At 45.4% G+C, this 11603-nt stretch overlaps 1 non-coding gene across 1 annotated transcript; it reads right to left on the bottom strand.

The window, feature by feature from the left end:
• Nucleotides 1-210: 210 nt before the first annotated feature.
• Nucleotides 211-336, bottom strand: LOC125086486 (U6atac minor spliceosomal RNA). Its single transcript, XR_007123224.1, has one exon. It is a non-coding gene; the product is annotated as a U6atac minor spliceosomal RNA (small nuclear RNA).
• Nucleotides 337-11603: the final 11267 nt, after the last annotated feature.

Here is an 11603-nt window from a genome sequence, read left to right as displayed (position 1 = left end):
TGAGCCAAAATCAAGAATGGGACCCTCAACTGAGCCACCCAGGTGCCCCTGCAATTTTTTACAGTGGTAAGACACACATAACAAAATTTATCATCAGTGACATTTAGTACATTCGTACATAATACTATGCCACCAACCGCCCTGTCTATCCAGAACAGTTCACTACCCCAAAGGGATACCTTGTACCCATTCAGCAGTCACTCTTCTCCCTCAAAACAATGCTTACATGCCACCAAGTAAGTGACACTGCCTTAACTCTATGTGTGTTGTACAGGCCCAAAGGCCTCCTCTGTCCTTGTCAAGGAGAAGGCTAAGCTTCTCTCCTTCATACAGCACCCACGCATTTAATTTTATATTTTCTAGTAGCGGGGCACCTGACTGGCTCAGTTAGTAGAACATTCAACTCCGGATCTTGGGGTTATGAGTTCAAGTCCCACTTTGGGCGTAGAGATGACTTTAAGAAAATATTAATTAATTAATTAGTTAATTAATCTAGTAGCCACATTAAAAAATTAATTCTAATAATTTACTTAACCCTGTTTATCCACACTGTTATCATTTCAACACGTAATCATTGTAAGAATGGTTGCAGGGACACCTGGGTGGCTCAGGTGGTTAAGCATCTGCCTTTGACTCAGTTCATGATGGATCGAACCCCCTGTGGGCTCCCTGCTCAGCGGGGAGTCTGCTCCTCCCTCTCCCTCTGCCTCGCTCATGCTCTCTCTCTCTCTCAAGTAAATAAATAAAATCTTAAAAAAAAAAAAAAGAATGATTGCAGAAACACATTACACTCTTCCATTTTGACTGAGTCTTTGCGATCTCATATGTATTTCACACGCACAGCATTAACGCCATTTGGACCAACCATATGTCAATTACCCCGAACGGCTACCATCTTGGATAGTGCAGTTCTAAGTAATTTGTAGAATGCTGTTAATATCCTAAATCATCTTCGTAAAAGGCGATTATTAAATACACAATATTCTGAGGCTATAGTTTTATTTTTAATATAAATGTATCAACTCAATGATAAAAAATAATATATTTGGAGACAAAAATTGTCCATAAGTGCCAACACAAGTAAACCTGAAATCACTTCTTAACACTCCCTCCGTTGACTTCTTTGACTTCTTTGTGGCTCTTTGCTCATGACTGTGTATACCATGCAGAGGCAAGGCCACTCCTTTGAGGGAGGGAAATGAAGGCCAACCTGACCACTGTCCAGAGGCAGACGTGAAGCTTTACGCAGGGTCATGATTATCTGTCCTTACCAAGGCCTGGGGTTGACCCCCAAGGACAGTGGCAGGTTTGTCACGTGACTGACAACCCTGCCATTCCTCTAACTAAGCCAGAGGGCACAGAGGCCTAACCTAGAAACTTGGACTTGAATTTCAAAATTCCTCCCCACCTCCAGATTTGTATGGCTTTCACTCTCCCACACATTCGAACCTAAGTTTGAAAACATGACCTGAGCAACGAGGAGGTTGGTGAACTAGTGTGTTTCTAAGAGCCCTTCCAACCCAAACATTCCAGGGTACTCGGGTGCCATTCATCTTCCCCACTCGACAGCCACACAGACACACACACACACACAAACACACACGGCCTGGGTCACCAGCTCCACCCCAGAGAACAGCCTGTAAAGAAGTAAAAATACTTCTACTCAACCTTGCTAACTCACCGGGAAAACAGAGAGACCTAAACAGAAGCACTCTCTATTAGCATCCATGCGCAGAAAGAAGAAAACCTAGCAGAAACCGGCCTCAGGATCCAAGAATGTAAAAACATTTTTTTTTAGATTCCCAGAAGCTTCATGCCACCATGCCCCAAGTTGGGAAAAAAATGTGTGATTTTATATGTTTATAACAACATCTGATTTAATATTATACAGTTTTGCTTTGTCACAAACCAGAACAAATACTTTCAGATTTATTGCATCCTTCTGTTCAGAGACTTAAGTAATCATAGTTAATAATGCAGCCATTCCACAGCCTGAAGAAGAGCTTTATAATTGGGCGGGGGCGGGGGCGGGGGCGGGGGGGGGAACAAAGATTCCTGAGAGGCAGGTTATTTTCGAGAAGGATTTAAGGTTTTAGAGTTCTCAATGAAGCTTGAAATTCATCTTTTCCAGCTCACGTGGAGTTTCCTCTGAAGCTTGGCTGGGAGGTATAAATAGAGAAAAACCAGTAGGCTCACAGCTTCTCCCCGAGCCCTCAGAGCATGTAGCAATTACTCATCAGCGGTCCTAATCCTTACCTTGGCTTTAAATATTTTTTTAGGGGCGCCTGGGTGGCTCAGTGGGTTAAAGCCTCTGCCTTTGGCTCGGGTCATGATCTCAGGGTCCTAGGATCGAGCCCGGCATCGGGCTCTCTGCTCTGCTTTCCCCACTCTCTCTCTCTGCCTGCCTCTCTGCTTACTTGTGATCTCACTCTCTGTGTCAAATAAATAAAAATTTTTTAAAAAACTTAAAAAATAAATAAATATTTTTTTAAACCATCCATCAGCTCCCATACTCTTTACGTTATTAACGCTGTATTTGGGGCCTCCTCCTTATTTGTTGATTCAATGAAAGGCACTAGTTGTTTTAAAAAAGAAGCAAATATTTTTACAAATCACTTCCTCATTCGTTCCCCCCACACATACATGCACACACAGGCAAAGCTAAGCCCCAGGTGTTCTCCCTCCTGGAGAATTAATTCAGGATTAGTTAATGATGTAGCCGGCAACTCAGCTGCTTGGATGTTTGTGGGGTAGGTTTGGTGTCTTTCCCAACCCCTGCATCCAGAAGGGGGTGCTGTGGTACCCTGAGGGCGCCAGGGGCCTCTGTGTGTGTTCACATGAGTGTAAGCCCATCATCCAAAATGTGTGCGTCCGTGGCTAACCATGATGTATTTCTGAGTTCCCTTTTTCAAAGAAAGCCAGGATTTGTCACTCTACCCACCATGAGGGAGCACGCCCACATAAAAAGGATTGTGAGAACTTTATGGAAAATCAGGGAAGACTTTAGAACAGCTGGGTTTTTATAAAAATGAGACTCCCTAAGCCCACCTCAGTCCCCCATCAGCATAGCTGGGTGTCAGATGCAAGAGCAGCCCTCGACTCAAGGTTCCCACAGGAGTCCCATCCACACTGGAACTTACGGACCCTGATCTGAAAGGTCCCTTCGTGACGTCATCAGCAGATGTTTCAAAACAAAACTGTGGGATCAAACCAGTTTCCAGCTGAAGATACTACCACTCTTTGAGATAACCCTTGCTAACTGGTTCTTTAGGAGCCCACGACCCAAACCAGAAGCCTGGAGTTCTCATTCTAGCCCTCACCTACAACATAGGCAGGTTAGTTCACCTCTTCAAACCTCACCGACGGGACTTAGGCAATGAGGGACAAGTGTGATTATAACACTGCAGCAGCTTCCAAAAAGCTTGCACATCCATCCGAGCTCACTGGAGTGCCAGCGATCAAACAGTGTGTGTGGGCGACAGTGATCTGAAGACTTCGTGACATGCTACAAATGTGAAGGCATAATGAGAATGTGGATGTCGTTTAAGAGCAAAGAAAAATCCTGTTTTACATCAAAATATCTATTGTATTACTGATAAAAGTTAGCTTGGATCCAGGATGTGGTTTAGAAATATAGAAGCAATGGAATTTCTCATGCAGAATCCCGGAGCTGAACCCCAGGCAGCATGACACAAAACTGTAGGCTTCCCCCAACAAGAGCAGGGTTTTTCTGCCCAGCTCACCACTCAGCTCAAAGAGACCTGGGATCCTGCAGTTAGAAGATGAGCAGAGCCCAAGAAGAAAGATGGAGGAGGAGGCACAGAGCTCAGTGGCTGCCCCCAAATTTACTAGTCAGGTGTCCCCTGAGAAGAAGAGTGTGGGGAGGCAGAGAGGGGCCAAGACGAATTAACGTCCCTTCATGTGGGTATATTAGGGATACATGCCATCTCAATCCCGAAGCAGTTTATTACAGGGAAGTTACTTACCATCTCTGCCCCAAAATTCCTCAGTATTTTTGTTGTTGTTGTTCTCTGTTCCCACTGTGTTTACCCATGATGCCTGTGGTCAGCCAGAAGTGGGACAGTATCTTCAACACCCCTAACACCCGCTACAGCTCCATTAGGGACCTTCTGGGACAGGCAGTGGGGATTTTCGCCCCAAAAGTTCCAGAGATGGATCAGTACAGGACATTATGTTCTTCATGGCCTTTCTGTAGTCAAGACAGAAAATGTAGATTCTCTTCTATTTCCTCAAATAGACTGAGATCTATTTCCAGCCTCATCGACCAACATAACCTATTAGAAATTAGGCAATGATCCGATGATATCATAGAGGCACCCCAACAATAAAAGGCCAACCGTAGGCTGTTCTACATTTGAACTTAACTCCTCTCAAAATATCGAACTACCAGGATCTCCAAAGCTCAAAATCCCCTTACAAGCGAAGGTCTGGGGCGCTTGGGGTGGTTGAGTCCGATGAGCATCCAACTCTTGATTTCAGCTCAGTTCATGATCTCAGGGTCATGAGATCGAGACCGACTTCAGGCTCTGTTCTCGGTGGAGTGAGCCTGCTTGAGATTCTTTCTCTCTGTCTCCCTCTGTCCCTCTCCCCACTTGCGCTCGCTCTCTCTAAAATAAATTAATTAATTTATTTGTTGTTTAAAACAACAACAAGAACAAGTTAAGGTCCAAAGAAGTTAAAACAAAACATTAAAGTTTAAAGTTATCTCACCCACGATCAAGGTTAAGTTTAAAGTTATCACATTTCAATTTCTAAATCTCTTTAGTCTCAGCAAGAGGAGTTCTTGGTATTCTGGGTGGGGGTGGGGTTCTCTCAGGGGCTAGAGTCAGGCTGTTTCCAGAAAAGGGGCCTTGGAGTTTGAATTAAGCTAATGCCAAGTCTCTGATGTGCCCCACTTTTTATTTATTTTTTATTACTATTTTTTAATTGTGGTAAAATACACATCACTTAAAATGTACTCTCTTAGCCACTTTGAAGTGTACAGTTCAGTGGTATTTTTTTTTTGAAGATTTTATTTATTTATTTGTCAGAGAGAGACAAGCAGGGGGAGCAGTAGGCAGAGGGAGAGGGAGAGGCAGGCTCCCCACTGAGCAAGGATCCCAGTACAGGGCTCAATCCCAGGACCCTGAGATCATGACCTGAGCTAAAGGCAGACACTTAACTGACTGAGCCGGGGGTGTCCCTATAGTTCAGTGGAGTTAAATACATTCACACTACTGTGCAACCATCACCACCATCCATATCCAGAACTCTTTCTATCCTACAAAACTGAAACTCTGTTCCCAGTAAACAGTAATTCCCATTCGTCCTCCCCTGGTTCCCAGCAGCCACCATTCTACTGTCTGCTTCTGAGTCTGACTATGCACCATATCTCTTATGACTGGAGTCATACAGTATTGGTCCCTTTGCGACCTACATATTTCAATCAGCATCATGTCCTCAAGCTTCATCCATGTCATCGCATGTGCCAGAATTCCCTTCCTTTTTAAGGCTGAATAACATTCCATTCTATACAGATATAACATTTTCTTTATTCTGTTTATCTCTCATCAAACCCTTGGGTTGCTCCCACCTGTTGGCTAGAGTGAACGGTGCTGCTGTGACCCTGGGTGTATGTGCCTCTCTCTCTAAATTAATCAAAAGGTTTCAACCACAGAGGAGATTATCACAGAACTATTGCCGCATCATCAAATTAAGAAAGTAAGTCAACCCCCAATCCCAGAGAGGGTATCCAGGCAAAATCATGACTCCAAAGCCCACTGGGTGATACTAGAGAAGACAACAGCAGATGCGGAAGGAAGGTTCCTCTTAGAAGACTCTTCTAAGGGAAGAATGGAAAATGGTTTTATTTGAAGTACTCATCAGTCATTGCCAGGTGCCCATAAGCCACACAGGTTTTCATCATGGGACCATGTCTGCTATATTCAGGGAAGACCAACTCCCCCTGGAAATGGTCTGCTCTGTCAGAGACATTACTGCCTTAAACACATGTTCATGGCTCAGACTAAGCTCACAACTAAAAAGGATTCTAAAAAAGCATTTATTTTCTGCCTGAGAAGCTTAAAATGTGGGCACCACTAGCAACGGCCAATGCTTCTGAGGGCTGCGTAACAGAGAAGAAGATGAGGTGTTCGACCCAGCCTGTGCCCAGCATATAGACTGCAAAATGTCAGCTGTGCATCTGTTGAAAAGAGGATCCTCCTACAGGAAGCAAGCTGGCGGGGCAGGGGGCACTCAGATAATTAAAACTACCAGGGAAAGCGTGGGGTTGAGCAACGCATTTGCTGAGTCTTGAAATCTTTATTTTGTTCCTTTGCAGAAGCACTGTGAGCATAATGAAAAGAATACAGCTTTAAGAACTAAGCTTCACCCCACCAGGCATTAACGGAGTCCAGAAACTATGTGAACAATCTTTCTTGACATCCCCAGGACGTTTATATCTGTCTGACGAGAAACCAGAGGGGGAAACATGTTAATTTTCTCAGCCTTTTGATAGCACGTATACAAGATCTCTTAGCCCCACAAAAAGCTCCAAATATCCTCTAGAACTTCAACTGCCTTAAAATATAGACTTGCATTTATCTTGGCCACATTAACGAGATCTGTTTGACCAATACATTTATATTTATGATGACTAAGGGCAGATTATGGTTGTTAAAATTTGTCCTTGGGACATGAAAACACTCCTCTGTCATTAATACATTTTGTAATATAAACTATGATGTCAGGTCAACGTAAAGGGTAAAAACGTTCCTAAAGTATGCACACATCATTTTTTAAAGCAATTGAGCCTAATGGAATAACAAAGGTCATCATAACAAACCATTACAGCCTTGGTCTTGGCAACTCTGGCCACAGAAGAATCTCCAAGAAACGATCATCATTCCTCCAATGTTATGGCATCCAGACGACAGGGATGGCTTGCAAATGAGTCATACAGGCTCAGATCCGCGGTAGCTATGTGAGCGCGGGACAATCAATTATTCATGTGTTTACAAAGAGCTTTCCCGGTTGATGTTAACCAGAGCTGCTTGCAAAGAAGAGCTCTCCAGCTGTCCTCAGCCATCCCGGGCCTCCAACTAACGAGCTGCTTTAATTGCTGGGCAAGTCATCTGGAAGGTGCCCCTCCCCTAGACCAAGTAAACACCATCCCTTCGAAACTTCATTAGGCATAAAAATGTTAATCGGTAATAATTATGACAATACTTTATTTACAATACTCCCAGCAAATCCCAAAGAGAGAGAGAGAGAAGTTAGCCTTGACTTACATCCCACGGGGCTGCCCCAGGACTGGAGTCTGGACTACTGGAGATACAGGTCAGGGTTGGTAGAAGGCATAGAGCAGGAAATGAAGGGAAGGAATCAGAGGCTGTGGGCTTCAGGAGGGAGGTAGGAGGAAGAGCCATCTGGAATGTTCTGTGACGGGAAAGGAGCACGACAGAGGACCACCAAGAGAACGTAGATTAGGTTGGTCAACAGCCAAACATGAGTGAGTTTGATGCACCCATCAAAATCAGCCTTGGGAGAAGTTAGATGAGAAGATACTTCTCAGCCCCTGTTGTTACTACAGCCTGTCCAGGGAGACTAATAATAGGATTAGGGCAACTCCTCTTCCTGAGCTAGGCCAAAGAGGACGGGACCAGATGGCCCCACAGTCCCCTATCAGCTGTGTTTTGAGGGAGAACAGAATCATAGTCAAAGCTGTTGCAGGGGCCTCTCCCTCCGAAGACAGTGCAGTCAAAGCAAAGGGATGCCTCCGGTGCCCTTCTATTACCCCAATTCCAAGAGCCTTTGTTGAATCCTTCAACCAGATTCTTCCCCTTGCTTGACACTGGGCAACTTCAGACCCTATCGTAACTTACTTGTCCACTTCTAAGAAAGTGGTAAAAGCAAACAGTGTTCTTGTGGATAGAAGATCATGGGATAAAGTGAGAATATAAGTATGGCCAGGGGCAATAGGATCCCTGGGGTAGTTCTTGATACAGTGGGAGGCAGCTCTAGGTAACAAGATGTGAGGAAAGGTAAAGCTAGCAGGTGGGAAGACAGTACCCCTCCCTGGTGCATCAAGCATCTTGGAGAACTCGCATGGTATTGTTGTAATGCCAAGACTAGACTCTGTGTTCACCCCCCTCAACCCTGATCCACCCACTCCATCCATGAATGCAGATTTGGAAAATGAGTCCAAAGAAAAGGAATGCATCTCCCCAAGGCCCGTATTAGGAGAGCTGGTCTAAGGTGTTCTCTCCATACCTCCTTTAACCTTTTATGCCTCAGTCCGGGGACAAGGGAGAAGACAAGAGGAAGCATCCCACAAGAGGCCTCCTTCATGTGACTGGGGGCTCTTCTAACTTCCTCAGCCTTCTCATGAGTGCACGACTCCCGCTCATCGTGATTCCTTGCTCCTGGCTGGTGCTCCCTCGGGAGAGCTGGAGGTCAGAACGGGTTTCTCAGGAGGGGGTCAGTTAGGAGTTTGGAGGAGGATTGGAGGAGACAGAATTCTTTGATGCAGGTCCCAAGACTCCAGTGAGTTGCTAGGCCTTTGAAGAAATCCTAAAGGAGGCATGCAGGATTTCCCAGAGTTATTGGTCCATGGAATTCTTTCATACGAGCATCCCTCCAGGCAAAGTTCCAGAATTTCATGGGCCAACAAAACCTAGGGAAGTGTAGTGTTAGCTCTAACACAATGCCCTAGTTAGAGCTCCAATTTGTCACACTATAAGAGTTCTGGGGACACAGGCTAGGAGCTCCAGCCTGCCATCACTGCTGGGGACAGCCTCACAGATAGTTTCCCAAAGTCACAAGCTGGCCTGTTCTACCAAAGGGGTAGCCCCCAACCCGCACACCTCCTCACCCTGCCCCCCACACCTCCAAGGACAGAAAGACAGGAGGAGGATCTCTCATTGTCAGACAACTGCCTGGTTTCTATCAGGCCAAACCTGATTCTTTTCTGCCCTTGTGTGGATAAGTCACTGCTCTGTCTCCTGGTTGTGAAGCTCCGACTTTTTCTCTGGAACAGCCATGAAAGTTAGCCTTCAAGCCGTCTGCCCAGTGGAGCCTTCCCTACCTCTTTGTTTCAGGATCTCCAGCTCTGGGCTGGTAACCCTCTGCTGTGACCACAGCACAAAGTCGCCACCCAGAAAGAAACACGACCCCCACCAAGAGTGGACATTTCGGCCTGACCTCGAATGTCCATCACCTACAGCTGTTAAGATCTTTTTGAGGGTCTGTGATCGTCTATATTCCCGGTCCGCTATTTCAAGTGGAAACTGTGTGCAAATGTTCAGAATCCAAAATAAACGAGACATCAGCCCAGCCTTTGGCATGAACCAACTCATTAAATATAAAATAAACACAAGTAAATGGCTTTTAAATCTCCCTGACAGAAAGCTTGGCAACTACCCGGAGATTCTGGGGGTCATTGGAACTTCTCTCTCCAAATGGGAATCTTCCTCACACTCTGAGGGGCAGAAGGGGACTCCTGACAAATGATGGTATCCCGGTACCCCCGCCTCCCAATTTGAGGCACACTCTGTACTGCAGACAAGGACAGAGTCTGCAGAAGGATGGCCTGTGACACAGAATGGGTCACTGAGGAATCGGACATTACTATTTACAAAGGGTTAGGAATTCAGGTTGAAGGCATTCAGCTTGCCGCCAACGACAAATCTCCAGGAACTGCCACCAAACCAACCCTGAGCTTCTCACTGCTGTCTCTCTCTTGGTTGCCCTGAGTTCATACTCACCTGGTTTCTTAAATCCTGTGTGCGTTCTGCCACAGGGTCCCAAGGTCCCCTTGGGAATGTGACTTGCTGAACTCTGATTTTTGCCTCTCTCTGTAGTTTCAGCATAAAGTGGATTTACCGGGGAAGGTGATGGGCCAGATGACCTGATGGATTGTTTTCATTCTCCACATCACGCCAAGTGTGCAAAACACAAATTGCAAGAATTCACCAACCAGAAAACATAGACACATGCACCTGTTTGCTTCTAATGTTACCTCAGAACTAGGCTAGATTCCAATGATTACTAACCTCTTTTACAAAACCGACGTGGAAAATGCACAGCTTTTGGTAAAAAGCATGTTCCCTTGACAGCCCGTCAAAGGTGAGTGTTCGCCTGGGGAAGCCGCGTGTGAGCAGGTCCGTTTGTAAGAGACCCAGGTCTGGTCAGGTGGCAGAATTGTTGGCTTTGCCCCTTCACATCAGTCAGCTTCAGAGTCTGATTTCTGTGCCAAGAAGTTAGTAAGATCCGAAACTAGTCAAAGTAACTTCCATTTACTTACAGTTTGGGGACATTTTTTCATGATTTGGTCAGCTCCTAAGGACAAAATGCCAGTGAAAGAAATGGTTCACCAACTTAGAGTTAAATCATTGGATCAATAGAAAGATTAGATTTTTTTTGTTTTTTGTTTTTTTTAAGATTTTATTTATTTATTTGACATACAGAGAGAGATCACAAGTAGGCAGAGAGGCAGGCAGACAGAGAGGGGGGAAGCAGGCTCCCTGCTGAGCAGAGAGCCCGATGCGGGGCTCGATCCCAGGATCCTGGGACCATGACCTGAGCCGAAGGCAGAGGCTTTAACCCTCTGAGCCACCCAGGCGCCCTAGATGTTGTTTTTTTAATGAACTAGAACATGCTTTCTTTTTCTCCTTTGAAAGGTTTTCAGTGGTTTATTTCAAATCACAAAATCACATTTCTTCTCATCCGTGGCCTCCAGAACTTTCTCACCTTGAATTTGAGGACGTGTAGCTGGTCATGAGCTAAGGTGGCGTACCAGTCATGAGTTGATGGGACAAACAAGGATCCCGGAGGGCTTTGTAACAGCACAGCCATCCTCCTGAGAGCTTTTAAGAAATCAAATATTTACAGCTGAGAAGGAGAGAGCACTTGGAGGGTACCCCCACTTCCTTTAAAAAAAAAAAAAGTTCAGAGATGGAAAATTAAAACCCATCCACGGGTATTTTTTCAATGTTTTCCACAGCATGGGCTGAGCTACCATTCACCACCACTAGGTGGCATCCTCTCCTGGCCCCTTCTTTTGGCTCTTCTGCTAATAGGTGACACCATCATTTCCCTGGGCAACATTAAACAGCCTCTCGGGCAACATTAAACAGCCTCTCGGGCAACATTAAACAGCCTCTCGAACAACATCAAACTAGGGGTCTTTCCCCCTCTGGTGCTACTGTCTACTCTCCTATGTTGGGAAAGCTTTGGGATTACTAATGAGATGTATTTGATATTTTGTTGCAAGGCGAGGAAGTTTTTGTCTTGCTTTTCACATGTTTCGTATCAGAGTCTGACAGCAATGCTGCTCTGAGCTGACTTCCTACCCTGACATGCCTGTTGTTCTCCAGCCCAGAGACACCCCATGCTACGAAGGATCCATCAAACCTGTGTAGACATTGTCTGAGGAGCAAGGTCCAAGATGACCCATGGAAAATTAACATCTCAATTGTTTCCCAAAGGTCAGGCTCTTTCTTCCTTCCCAAAAGCTAGTCTAGGGCTTGAGGAGAAAAGCGATGTGACCCTCCAGCCTTATCTGGGGAGCTAGTCTGTGTCCATCGCATTTTTCCAGAACATTC

The sequence above is a fragment of the Lutra lutra genome, chromosome 15 (genome assembly GCF_902655055.1).
Source record: "Lutra lutra chromosome 15, mLutLut1.2, whole genome shotgun sequence".
Lineage (NCBI taxonomy): Eukaryota > Metazoa > Chordata > Mammalia > Carnivora > Mustelidae > Lutra > Lutra lutra.
Note: the sequence above shows the minus strand (reverse complement) of the source record. Positions and strands in the feature narration are given on the sequence as shown.